The 25,822-nt window shown below is 43.1% G+C and overlaps 1 protein-coding gene, 1 long non-coding RNA gene and 1 other non-coding gene across 32 annotated transcripts in view; 1 reads left to right on the top strand and 2 right to left on the bottom strand.

The window, feature by feature from the left end:
• LOC106634562 (uncharacterized) overlaps positions 1-23,435 on the bottom strand; it is a 33,867-nt gene extending 10,432 nt beyond the window's left edge. Inside the window, exon 1 of the long non-coding RNA XR_003027570.4 lies at positions 23,309-23,435. This is a non-coding gene — a long non-coding RNA (uncharacterized LOC106634562). The remainder of the gene's footprint in view (positions 1-23,308) is intronic.
• Positions 2,975-3,078, bottom strand: LOC112439488 (small nucleolar RNA U13). The gene has a single exon (XR_003027763.1). It is a non-coding gene; the product is annotated as a small nucleolar RNA U13 (small nucleolar RNA).
• The window catches only part of LRRFIP2 (LRR binding FLII interacting protein 2), a 133,027-nt gene continuing 121,361 nt past the window's right edge, over positions 14,157-25,822 (top strand). For 8 of the 30 annotated variants that reach the window (XM_024928264.4, XM_024928262.4, XM_034956116.3 and 5 more), the window contains exons 1-2: positions 14,196-23,977; positions 25,199-25,265. The gene's annotated coding sequence lies outside the window, so the exon portion shown is untranslated. Of the gene's footprint in view, positions 23,978-24,512; positions 24,640-25,198; positions 25,266-25,822 lie in introns of those variants that run through there. The other 22 variants (XM_008951570.5, XM_024928261.4, XM_024928257.4 and 19 more) reach the window with 11 other exon arrangements.

The following is a 25,822-nucleotide window of genomic DNA, read 5'->3' as shown; positions in this document are numbered from 1 at the left end:
TAAATTTCTTTTTTAATTTAGCAGCACAAGGATTGCTTGAGCCCAGGAGTTTGAGGCTGCAGTAAGCTATGATCATGCCACTGCACTCCAGCCTGGGCAAAAGAGTGAGACCCTGTCTCTAAAAACAAACAACAAAAACAAACAGAAAAAAAAGAAGGCTCTTATAAAAAAACATTGGCTTTCCCTCTGCTAACCTGCAGTTTGGGAAAGAGACTGGATAAAGATTGAGGACATGTGGCAACTGGGACCCACTCTGCCCTTAACTGCTTAGCTGGTCATTCATTCAACAAATAAACACTGAGAACCTACTATGTGCCAGGCATTGTTCAAGACACTGCTAGGGATACAGTGGTGAACCAAAGATACCAAATCGTCTTAATCTCTTTTCTTTCTTGGAGATAGGAGGCCTTTATCAGCTCTCATGGCTTTTTCAGAGCTATCATTCCAGAATTATATGAATGAAGGAAAAACAATTTTCTCTCTCTCATTCAAGGCAAAGGGGTATTCAAGGTGCCTCAGGAGGTAAAGCAAGTGGTGGCATTTTCTTGGAAATAGTTCAGAATCTGGATGGATGGAGAGAGAGAGATTACATAATGAAAAGCCCACAAATGTTGGTTCATTGCTGGCACACAGTGAACACAGTGAACTCTTACTAAATATCTGTTTGGTGGATGAATCATGTGGGAAAAAGAAGGGGACTTAATGGGTGGCTGCAGGGAGAATTTCCTCACTGTGACTCGAGACCCTCACATGTGCCTCTTTGCCTCTATCCTGTCTTGGGAGTACTGCTCCTTCCGTAACTCCCCCATCTCCTCAGGCATTTGGACCCCAGCGTTCCGGGCCTGAGAGTCCAGAATTTCCACTCTCTGTGATACAAAGAAGAGGCCCTGGCTCATTATTGACTATAACCCTAGGGTTTTTCCTCTTAAGAGGGAAGCCTTCCCTCTCTTAATCTTCCGGGTCTTCCTAAGAGGAAAGAATGTTTGCTTCCTAGGCACCTAATATAAACTCCCTTAATGGGTTTAAGCCTGGGGTCACAGAATCAAGTGCACACAGAAAGAGGCCAGGCAGGTAATGTCAATTGTGACAGACAATAAGGAATGCTGGAGACTGTGGTGACCTGGAGAGCTGAGCCTCATGTGAACAGAATCATACTTTAAAAAAGTACTGTGTGGGCCAAAACAGTGGCACTCATGTGTGGGTGTTCGAAGATCAGTGAACTATCAGTTTATGGCATCTATTATTAGAAACAAGCCAGAAAAACTTGTCAACTTCTCATTCTTCTCTCTGTGGCATGTCTCCCTGAGACCACATGGCTGCTTGAATAGAGGGAAAGAAGAGGAGGACATGCCTATCGGAGAATGTAGGTTAATATCTTAAATAGTATTCTACCATACCCACATTTGGCTTGGATAGAACGTTTTCTTGGGCTAAACTCCATAAAATTCCTATAGAGGCACAATTACTGACTCAAACAAAAGCTGCCTTTGACTATTGAGAGAGGAGTGTCTAGGTCAGAAGGATCAATTTTCTGATGAATCAGTGAGCAATTCTGAGTGGAACTAATCAGGCTTGTGTTGTGTCACCCTTTATTTATAACCCATGGTTCAGTGATCTGAAATCTGACCACTCCTCCTCTCACTTCCCCCGACCTCCTTCTACTTTCCTAACATGTGTGCAAATGTACCACATGTATACACACACAGAGAAATACAAAGACGAAGAAAAGCATTTTTCAGAAACAAGAAGGCTCAGAGAGATGTTAGAGCCTTCCTGACAGTACTGGAAACAACAAAAGATGCAAGGGTGTGATGGCCAGTGGAAGTAATTTAACTCCTGTGCCTCCAGGGAATCACAAGGTCTCAGGAAAACAGCCATGAGTAACAAATTAGCTCCCCAGCAAGGCAAATTCCTGGAGGATTAAAGACAGGGAGTGATCCCAGCAACATTTCTAGTTACTAATGCCTAGGGATAGGAAGGGCAATCAATTAATTTTTCCGTCAGGATTCCAACTGAGGTTGTCCCATAAAGTATTGGGTCATATTTCCAAAGCCACGTTAGGTCAGGCCTTGGTTACCCATCACATTAGTTAAGGTTATATTGGTTTCAGGGAAGAAAAGGAAACTTGGCTGACTTAAACAAAAAGGAGGATTATTGGGAAGCTCCTGTGGGCTTTGATGAAATCAAAAAGAAAGCTGGATAACCACAGCTCAGCAAGGGAAGAAACTGAGCACCAGGAGTTCATGGTTGTGTTGCCATTGATATGATTCTGTTTCAGTGTGCCCAGGCTCTCTGGTTCTTTGGGATAAAAGGATCTCATGGGCCCTATGACTTAGCTTGGGTTCCCCAAAGGCAGAGGGATTCTGTTGTGATGTACGGGGAGAGTGCTCTCAGGAGAAATCCATTAAGGGAGTGAGGGAAGCAGGGTGGTACAGGAGACAGAGCTAAGCAAGCCTAGCCTCAGCCTGATCCGGTGGTGGGACCTGGAGAGTGAATGACATGACTGAGTTATCCCACTTTGAAGCAATGGTGTTCCTCTCCCTCCAGGGGGAGAACATACTTTCTCAAGCATTTTTGGGCAAGATGATTCAATAGCAAAGCCACCTGTGAGGTGTTCATAGCCAACATTCACAGCAGCTGGGGGATGGTGCACTGCCTAGTCAAGGAGATCTGGGTAGAGCACCAACAGAATCCACTGCTCCTGGCTTGGGTAAGGTGTCCACTCGAGAGCAATTAGCCATTGAGAGAGAGGCAAAACCTTGAAGTCTAGACATGGCAGCAGGGCTATTTCCAGAGGAAAGTGAACAAGGGTGATGGGAAGTTATACCAAATGGTGTCCATAGTACCCACTTGAATAACTTCTACTGAAAATGCTCTCCTGGCCAGTATGTACAACTGGCCAGGTGTTTCTTCCTCAGTAAGAAGAGTATTTCCCAGGCACTTAACATAATCTCCTTTTTTTTTGTTTTTCTCACGTCAGTCGGGTAATATGTCGACATGGTAACAAGGTTCGAGGGTGGCTCATCTCACACGTGGGTGGGAACACCCAATCATCATGCTCATGAACTACAAAAGGATCATCTCTGTTTTTTTAAAAATCCCTCAAACATTGTTTATTATACAAGTAAACCCCAATTCTCATGATGGGCTTATTGGTAGGATTTCTGGTAGCAAGCATGGGTACCAGCGTCTCTTAATTTTTTGGATTAGTGGTGGTGGAGGTCAGCCACCAGCAGGATCTGGTCGTACTGTATGAGGATGTCTTTGATCTTTGTCTTTGATCTCCTCCTTGGAAAACTCATCCATATACTTCTGGTAATAGGACACCAGGGCTTTGAGGCTGGACTGATGGATAGCATATATCTAGGCCATGTGATCACCACCCTTCACATGGACACGTCCATGCCAGCAAATCACTCCTTGTCCGGAAGCAGAACTGGTTCCAGCAGCTCATATGTTGGTGTGTATAGCTCGATCATCTCCAGGGGCCGCCTGTTCACCTTGATTGCTGCGTTTGCAGTGTGCCACAGCTGTGGCTGTTTTCTTGCATCTGAAGACCTGCACAAAGTGCAATGAGCCCTTGGAAAGCATGGCTACAGGTGTAGATAAGAACTCCTCTCTTTTTTTTCTTTTTGAGACAGGGTCTTGCTTTGTTGCCCAGGCTGGAATGCAGTGGGGCAATCTCAGCTCACTACAACCTCTGCCTCCTGTGTTCAACGAATTCTCCTACCTTGGCCTCCCGAGTAGCTGGGATTACAGGTGCCTGCCAGGAAGCCCAGCTAATTTTTGTATTTTTGGTAGAGATGGGGTTTCACCATGTTGGCCAGGCTGTCTTTTTTTTTTTTCTTTTAACATAATTTTAATAGGGAGCTCTCCAGTTTAACCACAGTCCTTGACACTCCCTACTGTCTACCACAATTGATCATATGATAGAATCTTTCTGTGTGCATTTGAGTTTGTGACCCCAGGCCTAAACCCATTAAGGAAGAGTATTTTAGGTGCCTGGGTACATAAGTAGAAGTGGAATTTATGGATTCTGGGGCATGAATGTGTTCAGCTTTAGTGTATATTGCTGAAGAGTTCTCCAACATGGTTGTATCATTTGATACTGCTTTTAACAATGTATGAAAGTAGGCTGGGCACGGTGGCTCATGCCTGTAATCCCAGCACTGTAGGAGGCGGAGGCGGGCAGATTGCCTGAAGTCAGGAGTTCAAGACCAGCCTGGTCAACGTGATGAAACCCCATCTCTACTAAAAAAATACAAAAATTAGCCAGGCATGGTGGTGCATGCCTGTAATCCCAGCTATTTGGGAGGCCGAGGCAGGAGAATTGCTAGATCCTGGGAGACAGAGGTTGCAGTTAGCCAAGATCACGCCACTGCATTCCAGCCTGGGCAACAGAGCAAGAGACTGTCCCAAAACAAACAAACAAACAAACAAACAAACAAACAAACAATGTATGAAAGTTCCACTTGCCCCACATCCTTACCAAAACTTGGTATTGTCTGTCTTTTTCATTTTACCTATTCTAGTAGATACGCAGTATTATCTCATGGTGGTTTTAATTTGTATCTCTAGGCCGGGCATGGTGGTTCACACCTGTAATCTCAGCACTCTGGGAGGCTGAGGCAGATGGATCACTAGGAGTTTGAGACCAGCCTGGGCAACATGGCGAAAACCTATCTCTACTAAAAATAAAAGGAAATTAGCTGGCTACAGTGGCACATGCCTGTAGTTCTAGCTACTTGGGAGGCTGAGGTGGGAGAATCACTTGAGCATGGGAGGTGGAGGCTGCAATGAGCCATGATCTTGCCACTGCACTCCAACTTGGGTGACAGAGTGAGACCCTGTCTCAAAAAAAAAAAAAAAAAAAAAAAAGAAAGAAAAGTATTTGGCATCTGCCTAGTAAGTAATGAAGTCAAGCACTATTTGATGTCTTTTCTTGTTGGTTCAGGTGAACTGTTTATGAATTCTGTATATCAGGTGAACTGTTTATGAATTCTGTATATGAATATACAAAGCTCTTGGCCTGGTATGGTGGCTCATGCCTATAATCCCAACACTTTGGGAGGCTGATTTGGGACAATGGCTTGAGGCCAGGAATTCGAGGTTACAGTAAGCTATGATAGTGCTACTGCACTCCAGCCTGCGTGACAGAGCGAGACCCTGTCTCTTAAGAAAAAAAAAAAAAATTCTTTAACTCAAAAAAACCAAATCCTCTGCACTGTGGCCAATGAATAATTTTATGACAGATGGGTCTTTTGCCCCTCCTTTTATACTAATATATAATTATTACATATTGAACGTAATACTGAAGCCCAGTATATTCACCCGTTTGGTGAAGTTGAGATTATAGCCCATGTTTCCTGACAAGCTGTGCACACATCTGTTGGTTCTCATCGGCCTGGCATCCCTTAATCCTACTTACCTCTCCTTTCTTCCTTCTCCATTTCAACCATGGGACTCCAGGGAGGTTACCAATCACATTATTCCCTCCCTTTGGCTATGTGGCCATAAACTGGGCCCATCAATTTATTTCTCCATAAAACTTGAAACTCCAATGAAAGCCTCTTGAAGTCTCATAGATGTGCCCTGAGAGCAGGCCCAGGGTCACCTGCTGGTAAGGACCTGGAGCTTCCCAGTTTCCTGTCCTTCCAAAGGTCATGATCTCTATCTCTTCCCTCAGTTCTGGAACTACTCAAGAATCCTTTTTCCAATAAACCCCTTCTTCCCTTAGTCAGAGTCAGTTTCTATTGTGTGTTAGTCAGAGAACTAATGTAATCCCAATTCTCTTTTTTTCTGCCACCATCAATGAGCAAAATGGGAAATTTTTAAATTATTTAATTGCATTATACTTATTCATATTTTATTTATTACATTTTGTAAATAAGATTTTCGTGGCCGGGTGCAATGGCTCATGCCTGTAATCCCAGCACTTTGGGAGGCCGAGGTGGGCGGATCACCTGAGGTCAGGAGTTCGAGATCAGCCTGGCCAACATGGTGAAACCCTGTCTCTAAAAAAATATAAAAATTAGCTGGGCATGGTGGTGCGCACCTGTAGTCCTAGAAACCTGGGGGGCTGAGGCAGGAGGATCGCTTGAACCAGGAGATGGAGGTTGCAGTGAACTGAGATTGTGCCACTGCACTCCAGCCTGGGCAATAAAGTGAGACTGTCTCAAAAACAAAATTGGCTTTTAATTTCTTAAAATTGGCTTAGTTGGTCATTGCATGTTAAAACCATATCTGCAGCTACTCAGGAGGCTGAGACTGGAGTATCCCTTGAGCCCAGGAAGGAGTGGTTGCAGTGAGCCAAGATCGCAGCACTGCACTCTGGTTAACAGAGTGAGGTCCTGTCTCAAAAAAAAAAAAAAAAAAATTGGCCGGGCACGGTAGCTCATGTCTGTAATCCCAGTGCTTTGGGAGGCTGAGGCGGGTGGATCACCTGAGGTGGGGTGTTTGAGACCAGCCTGGCCAACATGGTGAAACCCCATCTTTACTAAAAATACAAAAATTAGCCAGGTGTAGTGGTGCATGCCTGTAACCCCAGCTACTTGGGAGGCTGAGGCAGGAAAATCCCTTGAACCCAGGAGGCGGAGGTTGCCGTGAGCTGAGATTATGCCACTGCACTCCAGCTTGGCCTGGGAGACAGAGTGAGACTCTGTCTCAAAAAAAAAAAAAAAAAATTAAATGTAATTTCATTTAGAAAACCATAACTGAGTTTTTGAAATATGCATCATTTGAGTACCTGTATCCCAGGTTTATTTATACTAACAGGGAGCTGGCAACTTAGAAAAACATTTTTGTTTCTATCTCTTTGAATCATCTAGTCTAAGGGGAGGCAAACTTTTCTATAAAGAGCCAGGTAGTAAATATTTTCGTCTTTGTGGACCACATGGTTTCTTTTATAACTACTCAACTGCTGTTGTAGCCACAGATGGTACATAAATGAATGGGTGTGGCCATGTCTTAATAAATAGACACTGCAATTTTTGTTTTTGTTTTTGAGATGGAGTTTTGCTCTTGTTGTCCAGGCTGTGGTGCAATGGTGCGATCTCGGCTTATTGCAACTTCCACCTTGTGGGTTGAAGCGATTCTCCTGCCTCAGCCTCCAGAGTAGCTGGGATTACAGGCATGTGCCACCACATCTGGCTAATTTTGTACTTTTAGTAGATATGGGGTTTCTCCATGTTGGTCAGGCTGGTCTCGAACTCCCGACCTCAGGTGATCCACCAGCCTCGGCCTCCCAAAGTGCTGGGATTACAGGCGTGAGCCACCCGACCCGGCCCTTTTTTTTTTTTTTTCTGAGATAGAGTTTCACTCTTGTTGCCCAGGCTGGAGTGCAATGGCGGGATCTTGGCTCACTGCAACCTCTGCCTCCCAGGTTCAAGCGATTCTCCTGCCTCAGCCTCCTGAGTAGCTGGGATTACAGGCACATGCGACTACGCCTGGCTAATTTTTGTATTTTTAGTAGAGACAGGGTTGGTCAGGCTACTCTCGAACTCCTGAACTCAGGTGACCCACCTGCCTCGGCCTCCTAAAGTGCTGGGATTACAGGTGTGAGCCACTGCACCTGGCTGATACTGCAATTTGAATTTTACATAATATTCAGGTGTCATGTCATAATATAGTCTTCTTTGATTTTTTTAAAAAGACCATTTAAAAAATGTCAAAATGATTCTTAGTTTTCAGGCCACAGTGGCCAGATTCATTCTATGGGGCACACTTTACCAACTTCTGCTCTAATCTTCTGATTGATTATACATTATTATTATTGTTATTATTTGAGACGGAGTCTCGCTCTGTTGCCCAGGCTGGAGTGCAGCGTTGGATCTTGCCTCCACCTCCTGGGTTTAAGTGATTCTCCTGCCTCAGCCTCCCAAGTGGCTGGGATTACAGGCGCACACCACCACTCCCAGCTAATTTTTGTATGTTTACTTTTGTATTTTATTTTATTTATTTATTTATTTTTGAGATGGAATCTTGCTCTGTTGCCCAGACTTGAGTGTAGTGGCACGATCTCGGCTCAGCCTCCTGAGTAGCTGGGACTACAGGCAAGTGCCACCATGCCAGCTAATTTTTGTATTTTTAGTAGAGACGGGGTTTCACCATGTTGGTCAGGCCGGTCTCAAACTCCCGACCTCAAATGATCCACCCGCCTCAGCCTCCCAAGGTGCTAGGATTATAGGCATGAGCCACTATGCCTGGCCTGATTATACATTATTGAACATAAGAAATATTCACTTCTTAAATTGAGATTATAAAATAATTGGCACTATTTATGGAATAAATAGTAACTTATTTGTCTCCTAAATTGATGAGAATACAGTCAAGGATATAACAATAAAATAGTAACTGGATAAAATTTTTCTTATTCCCAGGAATTCCTATGTAACACTGCAGAATGTAGAAAGATCATACTATACACTAAATTTCTTTGTAGTTGTTTTGGGACTATCTAATTTTATAGCATACTAATTAAACATTTATTGTTAACATAGAACCAAGGAAAATAAGGGGCTTTAAGATGTAAATCACTTAGTCACTTACAATAACAATGATGCCTAGATTTATACAGCTAGTTTACAAAAATTATAGTTTTATATATTATCTCTTATGATCCTCAAAACAACCCTGGAGGTAGACAGGCAAGGTCTTATTATCTTAATTTAAAGAAGATCAACCTGCCCAAGATGACACAAGTGACAAGGGAGTGGGAGAGATACTCTAGTCACATCTCTGAATCATAGTCAAAAGTTGTTTCCATAAAATATAATACTAAAATCACACAATTCAAGAACAGGTAATGAGTAAATCCTGCTTCACCAGCTGAGGAACATAAGACATCTCACCATAAGGATGCCTTTCATTTGTCAACTCAAGCTACATGTGCCTAGATTAGTGGAAAATCTAGACCTTTCCTTCTCCCCTCTTAGCTCAACCTCCTTCCCCTGATAAGCTTAGGAGTCACAGTGGTCACAACCACAGCTGATTGCTCTGGAAGGTATCACCCTAGCTGCTGCAGAAGCTGAGAGCCCGGTGTCACTGCTGGTTCTGAAATGTTTTAAAGCAATATCTTTGTCAAAGTTATACCCTTGAAAAGCCATGCCTTTTGTCAACTTCCACTGCTGACCACAGGATTTGAGCACAGTGTCCTTATGTCTACTAAAGACCCAGTCAGAAATAATTGCAGCCCATCTCAAACCCAAGTTCCAGCTACCAATACTGTGATCTCTTGCTGACACATAGGCCATCTGAAAGAAATGACTTGGATTGAGATTTGTGTCCTCGCTGGGGCTGATACTGGTACACCTTCCTTCAAGCCTTCCACTAAAAAAGGAAGGGAGATGCCTTTTTCCTCAGGATTACATATTTAGACAAGAGCACTCAAAACCAAGTGGTACAGGGATCCCGATATTACAGTTCTTTGGATTCATTCATTCAGTCTCTTCCCCAGGGCATAAGCCAAGTGCAGACATAAATTGCATTAAAGCCTTTATTTATTTACTTATTTAAAATTTAACTTCTTGTTACGAAAATGTCCAAACATACAAAAAAAAAAAAAAAAAAGGCCAGACACAGTGACTTATGCCTGTAATCCCATGTAATCCCAGCACTTTGGGAGGCTGAAGTGGGCAGATCACTCAGGAGTTTGAGACCAGCCTGGCCAGCGTGGTGAAACCCCTGTCTCTACTAAAAAATACAAAAAAATTAGCCGTGTGTGGTGGTGCGCACCTGTAATCTCAGCTACTGGGGAGGCTGAGGCAGGAGAATAGCTTGAACCTGGGAGGCAGAGGTTGCAGTGAGCCGAGATTGCGCCACTGCACTCCAGCCTGGGCGACAGAGTGAGACTCTGTCTCAAAAAAAAAAAAAAAAAAAATGGTATTATGCTCCTCCCCTGCTCCCGCGTACCCATCACTAAGCCTTAATATTTATTGACTGGCCGGGCGCGGTGGCTCACGCCTGTAATCCCAGCACTCTGGGAGGCCGAGGCGGGCGGATCACGAGGTCAGGAGACCAAGACCATCCTGGCTAACACAGTGAAACCCTGTCTCTACTAAAAATACAAAAAAATTAGCTGCACGTAGTGGCGTGCGTCTGTAGTCCCAGCTACTTGGGAGGCTGAGGCAGGAGAATGGCGTGAGCCCGGGACGCGGAACTTGCAGTGAGCCAAGATCGCACCACTGCACTCCAGCCTGGGCGACAGAGCGAGACTCAGTCTCAAAAAAAAATAATAAAAAAAATTTATTGACTCTCTCCTAATCTTCTGTGCTGCCACTTCCTCTCCTCTGAAGTATTTTGAAGGAAATACTGGAGACCGTATAATTTCATCCTTAAATAATTCAGTATATGTCTCTAACAGAAAAAGACTTTTTTTTTTTTTTCCATTTTCTTGTTTGAGACAGGGACTCACTCTATTGCTCTGTGACTCCATCTGGGCTACTGCAACCTCCACCTCCCAGCCTCAAGAGATCCTCCCATCTCAGGCTTCCGTGTAGCTAAGACTACAGACATGCACCACCACGACCAGCTAATTTTTGTATTTTTTTGTAGAGATGGGGTTTCGCTATGACACCTAGGCTAGTCTTGAATTCCTCCTAGGCTCAAGCAATCAGCCTGCTTTAGCCTCCCAAATTGCTGGGATATAGGCATGAGCCACCACACCAGGCCAACTGTTTTCAAAAACACAACCACAGTATCATTAAGACATTGACAGAAATATTAATCTGTAATTAATTCCTTAATATAATTTAATATCCAGCCTATAGTCAAATTTGCCCATTGTCTCAGAAATTTATTTTTAAATAATTGGATTATGAAATAAAGATCCACATACTATATTCAATTGTTATGTTTCTTTTTTTTTTTTTTTTTTGAGACAGAGTCTTGCTCTGTCACCCAGGCTGGAGTGCAGTGGCACGATCTCGGCTCACTGCAATCTCCGCCTCCCGGGTTCAAGCAAGTCTCTTGCCTCAGCCTCCCAAGTAGCTGGGACTACAGGTGTGCACCACCATGCCCAGCTAATTTTTGTACTTTTAGTAGAGACGGGGTTTCACCATGTTGGCCAGGATGGTCTCAATCTCTTGACCTCGTGATCTGCCCACCTCAGCCTCCCAAAGTGCTGGGATTACAGGCGTGAGCCACCGTGCTCGGCCTATCATTTCTTTTACATTTATTAGTTGAAAATATTTTATACAAAAGGACTTTTCCTTTAAAACTCATTGGCTACCCTGAAATACAATTTGTACAATAAAGGCAGAACAAATGTTTGGTTATTTCCCTTTTTTATTTTATTTTATTTTTTTCAGATGAAGTCTCACTCTTGTCCCCCAGGCTGGAGTGCAAATGGCGTGATCGCGGCTCACTGCAACCTCTGCCTCCTGGGTTCAAGCGATTCTCCTGCCTCAGCCTCCCGAGTAGCTGGGATTACAGGCACCTGCCACCATGCCCAGTTAATTTTTGTATTTTTAGTAGAGACGGGGTTTCACCATGTTGGCCAGGCTGGTCTTGAACTCTTGACCTCAGGCGATCCGCCCGCCTTGGCCTCCCAAAGTGCTGGGATTACAGGCGTGAGCCACCGCGCCTGGCCTATTTCCCTTTATTTACCAATTACCATTACCATATAATTAGCAACTTGCCATGGCAACTTCTATAGGCAAGTAGTGAATTTCTTTCCTTTTTAAAAAATTTTTGTAGAGACAGAGTCTCATTATGTTGCCCAGGTTGGTCTTGAACTCTTGGGCTCAAGCAATCCTCCCACTTTGGCCTCCCAAAGTGCTCAGATTACAGGTGAGCTACCGCACCTGGCCTGAATTTATTTTCCTAGTATCATTATGAACTTGTCAATTTTAACATCATTGATGTGATAAGTGATTTAAAATACATTCTGTGCTTTGGGAGGCCAACGTGGAAAGATTGCTTGAGCTCAGGAGTACAAGACCAGCCTGGGTAACATGGCAAGACCCAGTCTCTATTAAAAAATTAATAATAAAATAAAAATCTATCAATAGGCCAGGCACGGTGGCTCACATCTGTAATCCCAGCATTTTGGGAGGCCGAGGCACGTGAATCACCTGAGGTCAGGAGTTCAAGACCAGCCTGGCCAACATAATGAAACCCCATCTCTACTAAAAATACAAAAATTAGCTGGGTATTGGCTGGGCACAGTGGCTCACGCCTGTAATCCCAACACTTTGGGAGGCCGAGGTGGGTGGATCACGAGGTCAGGAGATAGACACCATCCTGGCTAACACGGTAAAACCCCGCCTCTACTGAAAATAAAAAAAAAGTAGCCGGGCATGGTGGTGGGCGCCCCTAGTCCCAGCTACTCAGGAGGCTGAGGCAGGAGAATGGCGGGAACCCAGGAGGTGGAGCTTGCAGTGAGCCGAGATCGCGCCACTGTGTTCCAGCCTGGTCAACAGAGCAAGACTCCGTCTTAAAAAAAAAAAAAAAAAAAATTAGCTGGGTGTGATGGTGCACACCTGCAATCCCAGCTACTTGGGAGGCTGAGGCAGGAGAAAGGAGAATCTATTGAACCCAGGAGGCTGTAGTTGCAGTAAGATCGCGCCTTTGCACTCCATCCTGGGTGACAGAGCAAGGCTCTGCCTCAAAAAAAAAAAAAAAAAAAAAAAATTGAACAATAAACTTCCTTTGCTTTAAAGAGAAATATTTTCCTGAAGAACCAAAATGTAAGACCAAAATCTCTAAACATACTTAACAATATTTCCAGGATTTTCTACCTGTTCTCTGATTTTCTCCTTTTCCTTTACTCAGTTTACTGGCTTTTATTTAATGAATTTTTGGTGTCTGATTGAGGCTAAAGATTGACTGCTCTGGCACCCCTACTAGTGATTTCCATTTTTATGTCATTCAGATTACATTTATAAGACCTACTTTTCCTATAACTAGTATTTGCATCTGCATTTTCATAAAATAAGAGCAAATAAATATTCCAATAATTGAACACTACTCAAATAACTGAACGCTACCATACCATGTGGACAACCACAGGGATGCTGCTTAAACTGAAGCAATGACTGACAGTCACTACCACTGCGTGTGAGTTTCACTTGCTTGGTAGCTTAGCTATCAAAGCCAGCATTTGATGTGTAAAAGAAGGTTTAGGTATTTTGATGGAGGATGCATGAAACCCTGTTATTGACTGTGACATACTGGATTGTTTCTGTTAGCTTACTTGTTATATCTCCTCTAGACAGTTAGTTCTGGGGGAACAGTAGTCACATCTGTATCTGTATACTTATTTTACTCCTAGCATCTGTACAATCTGTACATGCTGGTTTTTTTTTTTTTTTTTTAAGAGAGTTTTGCTCTTGTTGCCCAGGCTGGAGTGCAATGGCGCAATCTCGGCTCAATGCAACCTCTGCCTCCTGGATTCAAGCGATTCTCCTGCCTCAGCCTCCCGAGTAGCTGGAATTATGGGCATGCACCACACCTGGCTAATTTTGTATTTGTAGTAGAGACGGGGTTTCTACTACAGCCTGTTGATCAGGCTGGTCTCAAACTCCTGGCCTCAGGTGATCTGCCCGCCTCGGCTTCCCAAAGTGCTGGGATTACAGGGGTGAGCCACCACACCCAGCCCTGTACATGCTTTTTTTTTTTTTAATGGAAGAATAAATGATGTATGCAAAGGCTGGGCGCCGTGGCTCACGCCTGTAATCCCAGCACTTTGGAAGGTCGAAGGGGGAGGATCATGAGGTCAGGAGATAGAGACCATCCTGCGTAACATGGTGAAACCCCGTCTCTACTAAAAATACAAAATAAAATTAGCCAGGTGTGGTGACAGGCACCTGTAGTCCCAGCTACTCGGGAGGCTGAGGCAGGAGAATGGCGTGAACCCGGGAGGCAGAGGTTGCAGCGAGCCGAGATCGTGCCACTGCACTCCAGCCTGGGTGACAGAGCAAGACTCCGTCTCAAAAAAAATAAAAAAAAATAACATAAAATGTATGCAAGACAAGAGAGAAATCTACCATGGTTTTGAGCAGTAAGAAGCATAATTAGACTTTTTTTTTTTGAGACAGGGTCTTGCTTAGTCACTCAGGCTGGAGTGACATGATCATAGCTTACTGTAATCTCAGATTCCTTAGCTCTAGTGATCCTCCTGCCTCAGCCTCCCAGGTAGCTAGAACTACAGGCACGTGCCACCATACGCGCATAATTTTTAAACATTTTTTTGTAAAAACGAGGTCTCCTTATGTTGCCCAGGCTGATCTCGAATTCCTGGGTTCAAGTGATCCTCCCACTTTGGCCTCCCAAATCATTGGGATTACAGGATTACAGCCCAGCCTAGATTTAATTTTTAGTTTTTTATTTTGATTCTGTCATATTGGTATTTGTCTTAGTCCATTTGGACTGCTATAACAAAATATAGCTTTTGTGGCTTATAAACAACTGAAACTTATTTCTCAAAATTCTGAAGGCTGAGAAGGCCAAGATCAAGGTGCCAGCAGATTCAGTGTCTGGTGAGGATCTGCTTCCTCATAGACAGCTGTTTTCTCATTCTAATATCACATTATGGACCAGGGAGGGGTGTCTCTTAGGCCTGTTTTATAAGGGCACTAATCCTGTTCATGAGTGCTCTGCTGTCATGGCCTAATCACCTCAGGAAGGCCCCACCTTCTAATACCATCACCTTGGGGGTTAGGAGTTCAACATACGAGTTTTGGCAGGACACAACATTCAGACCATAGCAGTAACAGACAATTTTTTTTTTTTTTGGAGACAGAGTTTCGTTCTTGTCGCCCAGGCTGGAGTACAATGGCTCGATCTCGGCTCACTGCAACCTCTGCCTCCTTGGTTCAAATGATTCTCTTGTCTCAGTCTCCCAAGTAGCTGGGATTACCGGTGTGCACCACTACGCCTGGCTAATTTTGTATTTTTAGTAGAAACGGCGTTTCACCATGTTGGCCAGGCTAGTCTCAAACTCCTTAACTTGGGTGATCTGCCCGGCTCAGTCTCCGAAAGTGCTGGGATTACAGGCGTGAGCCACCGTGCCCGGCCGCAGATGTGGTATATTTCACGTTTGAGTATTTTAGAAAATAAAAATAAAATAAAATAACTGATAGTTCCATTCCTTAAAGTTAACATTTGGGTGTGTTTTCTGGTATTTTTCTGTATTTGTATTATTATTTGTGAGACGGGGTCTTGCTCTGTCACCCAGGCTGGAGTGCAGTGATGTGATCAAAGCTCACTGTAACCTTGAAATCCTGGGCTCAAGCAAATCCTGCCGTCTCAGCCTCCTGAGTAGCTAGGGCTACAGGCGTAGGTCATCACACATGCCTGGCTAATTAAAACAAAAATGTTAAATGTTCATCTAGAACATATTGTTTAGTAACCTGTTTTACATTAAAACATTATCCACTTTCTCCTACAATAGAAATTGTAATGGCTATAATACATGATTATTTCATTATCACATCTATTTTTAAAGAAACCAGGCCTAAATCTAGTTTCCATAATATTCTGATGAGCAGGACCACAGAGCAGTGATTTTGATTAGGATTGTGCCTGTTAAAAGCTGGCTACTCCATGGCATGCACAGCTCCAGGATGGGAGATTAACTTCAACAACCATTCATTTAGTTTGGTTTGATTTTCTGCCAGTCTCATGACCGACTTGAAGCACGTCCTAGAACAGAGAATGTTATGTTTGGTGTCCAAGGAAGCAGCAAACTAGAGGCGCCATCCCAAATTCTAGAATAATAGAGTCAACAATCGTTTCACACCAAAGTCATCCATTTTCTGAAGCAAATTTTGAACTAAAATGTTAAAAATGTTTTGTAAGGTAGATTAAACGTCATGTGGGGAAAATAACTTGTTAGTGCAAAAAGGAAAAGAAACCGAAAACAGACATATCTGTAGATAAATTTTCCTTTCAAGATTCTACAGTATAAATATCCATCTAAAAGATGAATTGGCTTCTTAAGCCAATTCATTGTCACTTGCTTCTGAAGTGTTTCCCAGGCACCTTAGTTATCAGCCACCCTGCCCCTAGGGTATTGAGGACAAATACGTTTCAGGTAGCTTGACAACAGGAAAGAATTTTAAGGACAAGAAACTACCTGCAATACCAGTTGGGAGTGTCCTGAAAAGTGATGTACTGAAATACTGACCCTTCCAGCTGGTTAACTTTCATAATCATGCATTTACTTTTCAATGGCAACTGAATATATGACTGCCTGATGATTCAGGGGAAAAAATGCAGTATTGTGTGTGGAATTGGAAGAGATTCAAAGTGAGTGCCATGGCAGTGACTAACTTCTTTCAAAAGCTTAAGGAAGAAACAATGCATAGGCCTTTGAGTTAGTTGGTGTAGTAAGCATTGTGTTTTCACCATCAGTATCCATTTCTATATTTTGGTGACAGTATTCCATTTTGTTCTTCCGGGAACCACTCCTCTCCTATAGTCCATGATCTTTGGGTGGACCAGAGGTAAAGCATATGACTCAAATTTGGCTAATCATAGCACAAGAGTTTTCCTTGCTACAGTAATTTGTTAAAGGATGGGAAGGTAACTCTCTATCCTTTAACAAATTACTGTAGCAAGGTAATTGGTTCAGTGAATCTAGGAGCTACTGGAAGGGATCTCTTGCTGGACTTGGACTGGAGTGAATATAGAACTAAAGTTTTTGAGAACTGTCTTGTTGCCACATGATGAAGTCTGAGTATAAGCCAATATGGAGAAAAGCTGATTGGGGTTTTTTTTTTTTTGTTTTGTTTTTAAAAGAAACGGGATCTTGCTATGTTGCCCAGGCTGGAGTGCAGTGGCTATTCACAGGCACAATTGTGGTGCCATATAGCCTTGGACTCCTGGGCTCAAGCTTCCTGAGGTAGCTGACATTACTACTACAGGCACACACCTGGGCCTTTTTTTTTTTTTTTTTTTTTTACCCCCCAGAAGGCTCTCTCTTTATTTGTCTGACCTGAAATGGGCATAAGTTGCAACAGATTGAAAATTCTAACTCTACCTTCATTTTCAGAAGGGTCTAAATTAAACATTTATAAGAAAATTGATGTTTTATAAAAACAAAAGACATGAAAAGCTCTGTATTCAAATATTTTTATTCTGTGAACATTGAAAATGCCTTCTAGGAATATGGCATTGCGGGGTGTATACAAAAAAATAGATCTTTTCTCAAAAAGCATATAATCTGCTTGGGAAGACAAGAACATTATTAAAAAAAACCCTTTAGAACACAAGTGAGTTGTGGACAGTAATACATATAAATAATCTGAATGGCAGTATATAATAACTGATAACTATCTACAACCAAAACCAGCCTAGAACAAAAGCATGAGTAAGAGGCTTTAGGGTACACTTCTGAGCATTTTCTTTTAATTCTCAAGACATTTGTCCTTGTTTTCCTAATCTTTAGGTGGATTCATACATTTGTATTTCCTACCTGGTATTTCCTCTGAATTACTGACTTGTAATTCAAACACCACATCTGCTCCCAACCACTTCCTACCACTTCCACTGCTACCTGAATTATTGTTATAGCCTAACTGGTCTTCCTGCTCTCACCTTTGCTCCTCTAAAGTCTATTCACAATAACCAGTTTAAACTATTATTTTATTAGGAAAAATTTCAAACACACAGCAAAGTTGAAAGAATTTTACAGCAATCACTTCTGCATCCACCACTTGTATTCTACCATTAACAGAATAGTCCTTTAAATAACGGCAGATGTGTAGTTCCTCTGCTCAAAACCCTCCCACGGCTTAGCTTACTCAAAGAGGAAAAACCAGGCTGGGCATGATAGCTCACGTCTGTAATCCCAGCATTTTGGAAGACTTTAGGAGGCTGAGGTGGGAGGATCACTTGCGGGCGGGAGTTTAAGACCAGCCTGGGCAACATAATGAAATACCATCTCTTAAAAAAAAAACGTAGCTGGGCGTGGTGCTGGATGCCTGTAGTCCCAGTTACTAAGGAAGCTAAGGCAGGAAGATCACTTGAGCCCAGAAGTTCAGGACTGCAGTGAGCTATGAGCACGCCATTGCACTCCAGCCTGAGTGACAAAGTGAGACCCTGTCTTAAGGGGAAAAAAAAAAAAAGGAGAAAAGCCAATTTGTCACCATGGTCACCAGTATGATCTGGCCTCTGTTACCATTCTTCCCACTTGTCCTTTACTCTTCAGCCTTGTTACTGCTCCTTAAACATGGCAGGCACATTTTTGTTTTAGGGCCTTTGCACTTGCTGTTCCTTTGCTTCAAATGCTCTTCTCCCAGGTATTTACATGGCTTGCTTCTCTTTCTTTCGATCACCTCATTAGTTCTGACTCTTCCAAGTATTAAGTTGAACCATATGACCCTAATGTCACACAACTGGATTGAACCATTCAAACCTAAGGTGTAATGTCATTCTCAGGTCAAAAATTATTTTTAAAAATCAGTAATTTCATAGGATTCAAGCTTATAAAATAGCAACTCCACCCTACCCTTTCATTCTCACCCTGTTCCAATATTCTTACAGCACTATTATCTTATTTATGATTTGTATATTGTATGTAAGATCCTCACAGATAGGGAATTTGTCTGTTGTCCACTGCCGTGTGCTCTGTGTGCAGAGTAGGATTTGGTCTATAGCAGGCCTTCAGGATGCATTTATTTAAAGAATGAGTAGCTGAGACTACAGGTGCGCACCACCACACTTGGCTAATGTTTTCATTTTTTTATATTTTGTAGAGATGGGGTCCCACTATATTGCTTAGGCTGGTCTCAAACTCCTGGGCGCAAGCAATCCTCTCACCTTGGCCTCCCAAAGTGCTGGGCTTACAGTTGTGAGCTACCACACCTGGCCAAAAATGAATTCTTTCTAAAAAATTTTTCTTTTTTGAAGCAAAGTCTTACTCTGTGGCCCAGGCTGGAGTGCAGTGCCATGATCTCGACTCACTGCAGCCTACGCCTCCCTGGTTCAAGCGATTCTTGTGCCTCAGCCTCCCGAGTAGCTGGGACCACAGGTGCATGACACTATGCATGAATGAATTCTTAACATTGAAGTCAGAGTGGTCTTTTGAAAATACAAATCTGATCATGTTGCTCTCACTAAAAACTCGATTGGTTTGCAGATTTCGGAACAAAGATTAGAATCTTTACCACAGCCTCTAAGACCCTGAATGGTGGACCCTTAACTCTCCAGACTCATCTCACATTCTCTCATTTCAGTCCCTGGGACTCTGTTGCTTCTATCATGAGCTCTATTTGTGCTTTCTTGCTTTCCCCTACCTCTGCATGTAGTTTATACTCTGAGGCACTTTTAAATCTCGGCTTGAAACATCTATTCCCAGGAGAAGGCATTTCTGATACCTCAGGTTAGGTCAAGTCCCAATGCTTTTATGCCCTCACGGCAGCACATACCTACCCTTTGTAATACCTGTTAGATTTTAAAGGTACTTTTGTGAGATTGTCTCCCTTACCAGTTTCATAAGAAAAAGAAACATTTTTGTTTTTGCTTCCCGTCGGATGTCTAGCATTTGCAAATTATCTAGCACATAGTGAGAGCTTAACATTAAAAAAATATATATCAACAGAAACTCTGGAATTCTAGCTCCTTAAGAGCAGAGATTGTTTTGTCCCTGTGTCAAGTACCTAATTGGGTGCTTGATTTATCTGCTGATACACAGCAGATAAATAATAGTTTGTTAAATAAGCTATAATATGAAGGATGTTTTTTACTCATTTATAGTAAGTATATAATGCAGAAAAACCATCACTTGATAATCAGTGATTAGGTGCTCATAACATAATTGATACCTACACAAAGTCCCAAATTTTCCCCTTTCATCAACCTTTCCTCAAGACTAAGATTGAACAAAGTAATTTAGCCTTCATTTTTTCCCTGTTTATTCTCTGGTGGAGTAAAGGGTGAGTGCCCTGGGTAGGAGAATCCATGTAGAACCAGAATTAGCCATAAGTGAGATTTTGCACACTAACCAACAAACCACAGCATTTTTTTTTTTTTTTTTTTTTTTTGAGGTAGGATCTTGCTCTGTCACCCAGGCTGGCTTGCAGTGGTGTAGTCATGGCTCACTGCAGCTTTGACCTCCAGGACTCAAGTGCTCCACCCACCTCAGCCTCTGGAGTAGCTGGGACTACAGGTGTGGACCACCACAACCAGCTATTTTTTTTTTTTTTTTTGTAGAGACAGGATTTCACCATGTTGCCCAGGCTGGTCTAGAACTCTTGCTCAAGGTATCTGCCCACCTTGGCCCCTCAAAGTGCTGGATTACAAGGCGTTAGCCACCGTGCCCACCCAGTATTCTTGTTTTGACAGTTAGATGTTTAGAAACTTTTTAAAAAAATCCAGTCAAATGAGGAGTCTTGTATTCCTCTGTTTTCCTTTGATAACAATCTGTGAAAAAACTGCAGTGGTCAGATGTGTTAAAATATACACACACAAGTTGTATAATGTTGCAGGTTTATTAGGGCAGGATGACATGGAACAGTATGACCAGAGAAAGCAACCACCTTACAAATAAATCACTTTCAATTGTGTTGACCCAGATAATTTTAAAAATAAACTTGTAATTCAAGATGAGCACTAGGACAAGCTTATTAACATTTGCTAATTTAGGAGAGGAAGGGCCAAGTCAAATATAATAAAAATGAATTACTGCAAAATGGAAACTTTTTGATATGAAACATAAAAATAAATTAAAAACCTAAAGACTGTAGTATGTCAATTTCCTGGTTTTAATAAGGTATTATAGATATGTAAGATATCAGTAGGGTAAACTGGGCAAATACTACACAGGACCGCTATACTATTTTTGCAACTTTTTAATAATTATATCCAAATAAAAAGTAAAAAAGAAAAAAATAACAACATGAAAAAATAAATCTAGATAGGAATTCTTAGAAGGAGAACTTAAAACAAATATACACAGTAAAAGACAATTACATTGCCAGGTTTCCATAGGCTTGTAAGGAGTTAAATAAAATTAGAAAAATGTTTCTAACACACACACAGACACACTTTTTTTTTGGAGACAGGGTCCTGCTCTGTCATGCAGGCTGGAGGACAGTGGCACGATCACATCTTACTGCAGCCTTGACCTCCTGGGCCCAAGCAATCCTCCCACCTGGGTCTCCCAAGTAGCTGAGACTAACAGGCACATGCCACCATACCCAGCTAATTTTTTGTAGAGACAAGGTTTCACCATGTTCCCCAGGCTGGTCATGAACTCCTAAGCTTATGCAATTCACCTGTCTTGGCATCCCAAAGTAGTGGGATTACAGGTGTGAGCCATTGCGCCTGGACCAGACATACTTTACCAATAGAAATATTAGGCTTTCAAAAGTGGTATCCTACTTCTAATGTTTGAACTAATGATCTTTCACATCTTAGAGATGTGCAGTGTGAAACACAATATTACCGTGTTTGTGAAAGGCAACTTTTGTGAAAACCACAAAAATAAGTATTTGCTCTTATGAAAGGAAAAAATTTATTGCTTGGCCTCATCAAAGAAAACTGAAGAATTTGCTATGAAAGGAACAAAAATGTACAAATTGTACCACCTCAACCCCCCAAACTGTATAAACAACTGGAAAATTTTCCTTCATCTATTGATACAACCCCAGAGAAGCCAGTCCTCACAGACCTGGGGGCATTCCCATGTCAGAATATTCCAAAAAGATCTAGGAACACATACATTTGGCAGAAATAAATCAATTAATGTGCAGGGAAAGATTGCCCATGAAATAATTTATGGTGATGCATTTAGTAGGGCCAGAGAAATCTGAGTTCAAATTTTGGCTCTTCCAGCTACTAGTTTTGCTACCTTAGGTATGTCACAATCTCTCTGAATCTCAATGTCTTTGTTACTAAAGTGGGTATAATGATACCCATATCTCAAGGTTAGTCCTAATACTGGAAGAGATATTTAAGTTCCTAGCACAATGCTGTGTAAATAGAAGGTGATTAAGTGTTAGCTACCTCCCAGTCCCTTTTCCCAGAAACACAATGCAAAATATTTCTGCTGGTTTGCATGAATCAAAACAAGTGGCTAAGGAGAAGAATTAAAAGGGCAAGAGAATCTAATGTATTATCCAATCTATTAATTATGTCGTTAATATTTAATACGTGTTGGGTTTTTGGTATTATTCAGGTACTGCATCTGAATAGATCCTCTCCCTTTGTCTTCAACAAATTTGGCAAAAGATGTCATTAATCATTTTATTCAGATCACAACATGCCAACGTAAAAATCATAGTTTTAATGTTTACTCATGACTCTGAGAAATATAGTGACATAGAAACAGTGAAAAGGTAAAGAATTTGTCTCTCAAAGCTGATGGGTATAATTCTCCCTGTCTCTCGAACCTCCCCCATTAGTGCCACAGTGCCAGCCCCCATAAACTGTAAGGGTGATCAAGCCTTCTGAAATTGCAGGGGAAGTGGGCAGCACAGAAACAGCCCTTAGACGGCTTTAGAGAGAGGTGCTCAACATGGAATTAGTGGGCTTATTCAGGGGGTTCTGGAATCTGCAGTCCCTGTATGTAAAGTCGTGGTTAGGTGTATTTCGTGCCTTTTTTGTCAGGAGGCTCCTCAACTATCACTTCCTCCTAGAGGTCTTTTTTAGCCATCCTATCCAGCCAGAGGCTTCGTCTACAAAATCTTTTTCATCACTCTGTGTGTTTCCTGTAAAGCCATACTACACCTGTCATTACCTTGTTTGTTTGCTTCAGCCCGTCTATTCCACTAAGGTAAGCTTTTCAAATGCACGACCCTGGTCCTTCCCCAGTGCCTTGAACCTGGTGGGCCTCGTTAGATATTTCCGGAATAAATAACAAGTCCGTGTCTATCAGATTTTTAAGACTCTATACTCCTCCCTCCATCCCGCTCCCCGCCCCCCCCTCCACCTCTCGCGCAAGCATTCTTCTCCAGAAATAATTTTAAGGTCATGCGTCTTCATTTTTGAAACGAGGCTTGGGCATTTCGACCACACCCACCCTCCCTCCCTCGCATACTCGTTTCCTAACAGAGCGCTACTCCAGCCCACTTGCCCAAGCCCACCAGGCCGCAGGGTTTGAGGCAACCAGGGGTGGGGCAGCCCTGAACCGGAACAAGTGTCAATTCACATTACCCGCACTGGTCCTGGTTCGAAGAGCCTGGGCAGGAACCGTAGGACCCAGAGAAGCCACCCGCCCAAGGCCGCCTCCGGCCTCCGCCCCGCCACCAGCCCAGGGCCCCGCCCTACCGGCAGCCGCGCCTCGCCGCCCTCCCTCCAGCTTGGCCCTAACGGCTCGCAATGGCGGAACAGGGAGCCAGGGGCATCGCCGCTTGGGGAACCTCACCCGCCGGCCCAGGGCTCAGCTCGCCGTGTGACAGCCCCGGGTACTTTGCCCAGCGGGGTGCAAGCCCGGACCGCGGCAAGCGCCACTCCCGGGCAGTCGCGGCCACAACTGCTTCCGGGTGAGTGGGTCGTCGACCCTGTGGCCCCGCCCATCCTTCGCCTCCTCAGTCGGCCGCTCAGGCTGCGGCTCCTCCCGGGGCCGGTTCCCGCTGTCTCAGCCGCGGCGCAGAGGGCACATCGGCCTGACCGACTAGCCGGCTGCCAGTGCCGGGAGCCGCCGCGTCCATCCCCGCCCGCCTGGCCGGGGACCCAGGACTGAGTCGTCCAGCTGCGCCCCTCGCCCATAGCCCCAGCGGGCGCCGGGCGGGCGAGCAGCTCTTCGGCCCTTCCCGGACAGCGACGCAGTCGCAGAGCGCGCCCTAACACAGGTAAGGGCCGCTCCTCCCGCCAGCCCGGTGGGAGCAGGGAGCGGGGAGTTGGGAACCTTCTTCCCGGCCTCCGCAGTCCCGTGGGATCCGCGCCGCCTCCGACCTCGGCTAGGGGGCCGGGCTTCCCTGGGGACTGGCCGGCCCGCGGCGGGCTCCCGGGCTGGGGTCGCCCCCTGCCTGCGGCGTTCTCAGACATCCCGTCTGATTTCTAACGCTCACCCTTCCACCGCGCTGGGGAAAAGGTACGTGTTATTCCCACTGTGGGAGAAATTAAATTGGGCAGCTGTCCCTCCGTTTCGGGTGCCCTAGGCGCCTTCTCTTCCTCCTTAGACGCCACACTACGGTTCTGTCCCAGGACGAGCACCCCCAGGGAACGGTGTCAGGACGGTGTAGGGCGTAGCATTTTTTGGGAATTTTACTTCTTCCTCCTGACCTGAGCTGGATCGCGCGGATTTAACAGGCGCCAGCTGGGTTAATACTTGACTAATATGAGGCGTTATTGACACCCAGATTGTTAAGTTACAGAACTCCAGTCAGCCCTGCCTGTGAGTAACCAGCAGCATGCAGGAGGACCTAAGGAAACCCACTTCTTTTTCTTTCTTAGAGGGAAAAAAGTTCAAGTGTTTGCTTTACTTTTTTCACCGTGGGAGATACAAATACAGGCTGCTGAGACATGGCTAGATAAATATTGTATCCTAAACCTTAACTGTTAGTAGCTGGTTTTCTTTGAGTTTCCATTTAGTGACTCAGCGTTTCTACTATAAACAGAAAAATTGTAGAGTGGATTGATTGACTAAAAATGATACGTAAGGATAAGGGTGGCTCTTAATTTTTTTATGTTGTCATAATGGGAAGAGAATGTGGATGTAGTAATGAAACAAGAGAGAAGGAGCGGGAGAGCGGGGTATGGATGTATAAGTTCTTAATCAGTGTTTAAAATAATATTTTTTCAAGATAACATTTTATTTTGGGGATAAATCTATATGAAAAAGTGCAATTATTGGAGAATGCAGTGTTGCAAATAGAATTAGTTGGCAGGGACTCCACAGTTGTGGTTTGAATATCTTGCAGCACTAACCCTGTTTAACCAACATCATGCTCTGTTTAACAGATGCAGAGATAATGACCTAGTATTATAATATGTAGAATAAGAATTTCGGAAAGTGTGATTCATTTCGAAGGTAGATCACTCACTTTGTGAATCATTGCTATGAATCTGAAAATTGAAATAGAGGAAACCTAAGTTCGTATCTGCCTAATGAGATGGCATTCTTTACTCATTTTTTAGGAAGTGTTGTATTATGTTTTGTTAGGTCTGTTGCTGGATATTTATCATCGTGAAGAATGGTGATGAAATAAAAGTTGAAGTATTTGCAGAATGCTGGAATTTAGAATAGTTTGTTGGTTTTTAAGTGATTGCTTTGATTTTACTCCTCCCCCCCCCCCTTTTTTTTTTTTGCCAGATGTGGGAAGATAAATGAAGGGGTCTAGATGTAAATGTCAGTGGAAAGGAGAGCTACCATCACTAAGGTACGAAAATGTTCACTGAAAGAATTTGCACTATGCAAAATAGTCTTTTGAATGGAAAGCATCACCCATTTTTGTGATTCTGTCTTTAAAAATGTAGAATGAAACTACATGAGTTATTAAGTTCTGTTCTAGAAGAAAGTGTGTATTGAAGTTGTGATTGGAATGGATTCACTTTAAACTAGAAATAGCTTTTTATTGCTGAAATGTAATTTGCTCATTTTTGACTTTAAAAATGTTAAGTAAAATAAGGTTGAAATCACAGAGTTCTTAATACCCTTACCCTTGTTTTTCTTTTCCTTCTGTTAGAGTTCAGCTGATTTTTACCTTGATTTTCATTTATAAAGAACTTTAGTTAAAAAATAATGGCAAGTCTATCCTGTTGGTCTAGCTTACTAAATTCCTTTACTTCTTTCACTAAATTTTGGCATCTTTTTTTTACTTTGGATATCCATTATATTCAGAGTGTTCCCTAATGTTGCTTTTGATTTTTGTCCAGCTAATTTAAATAGTGACTTAAGAGTTTCAGTTCCCTGTGAACACAGATTCCCTTTTGGAAA

This window comes from Pan paniscus, chromosome 2 (assembly GCF_029289425.2).
Source record: "Pan paniscus chromosome 2, NHGRI_mPanPan1-v2.0_pri, whole genome shotgun sequence".
NCBI classification, from domain to species: Eukaryota; Metazoa; Chordata; class Mammalia; order Primates; family Hominidae; genus Pan; species Pan paniscus.
Note: the sequence above shows the minus strand (reverse complement) of the source record. Positions and strands in the feature narration are given on the sequence as shown.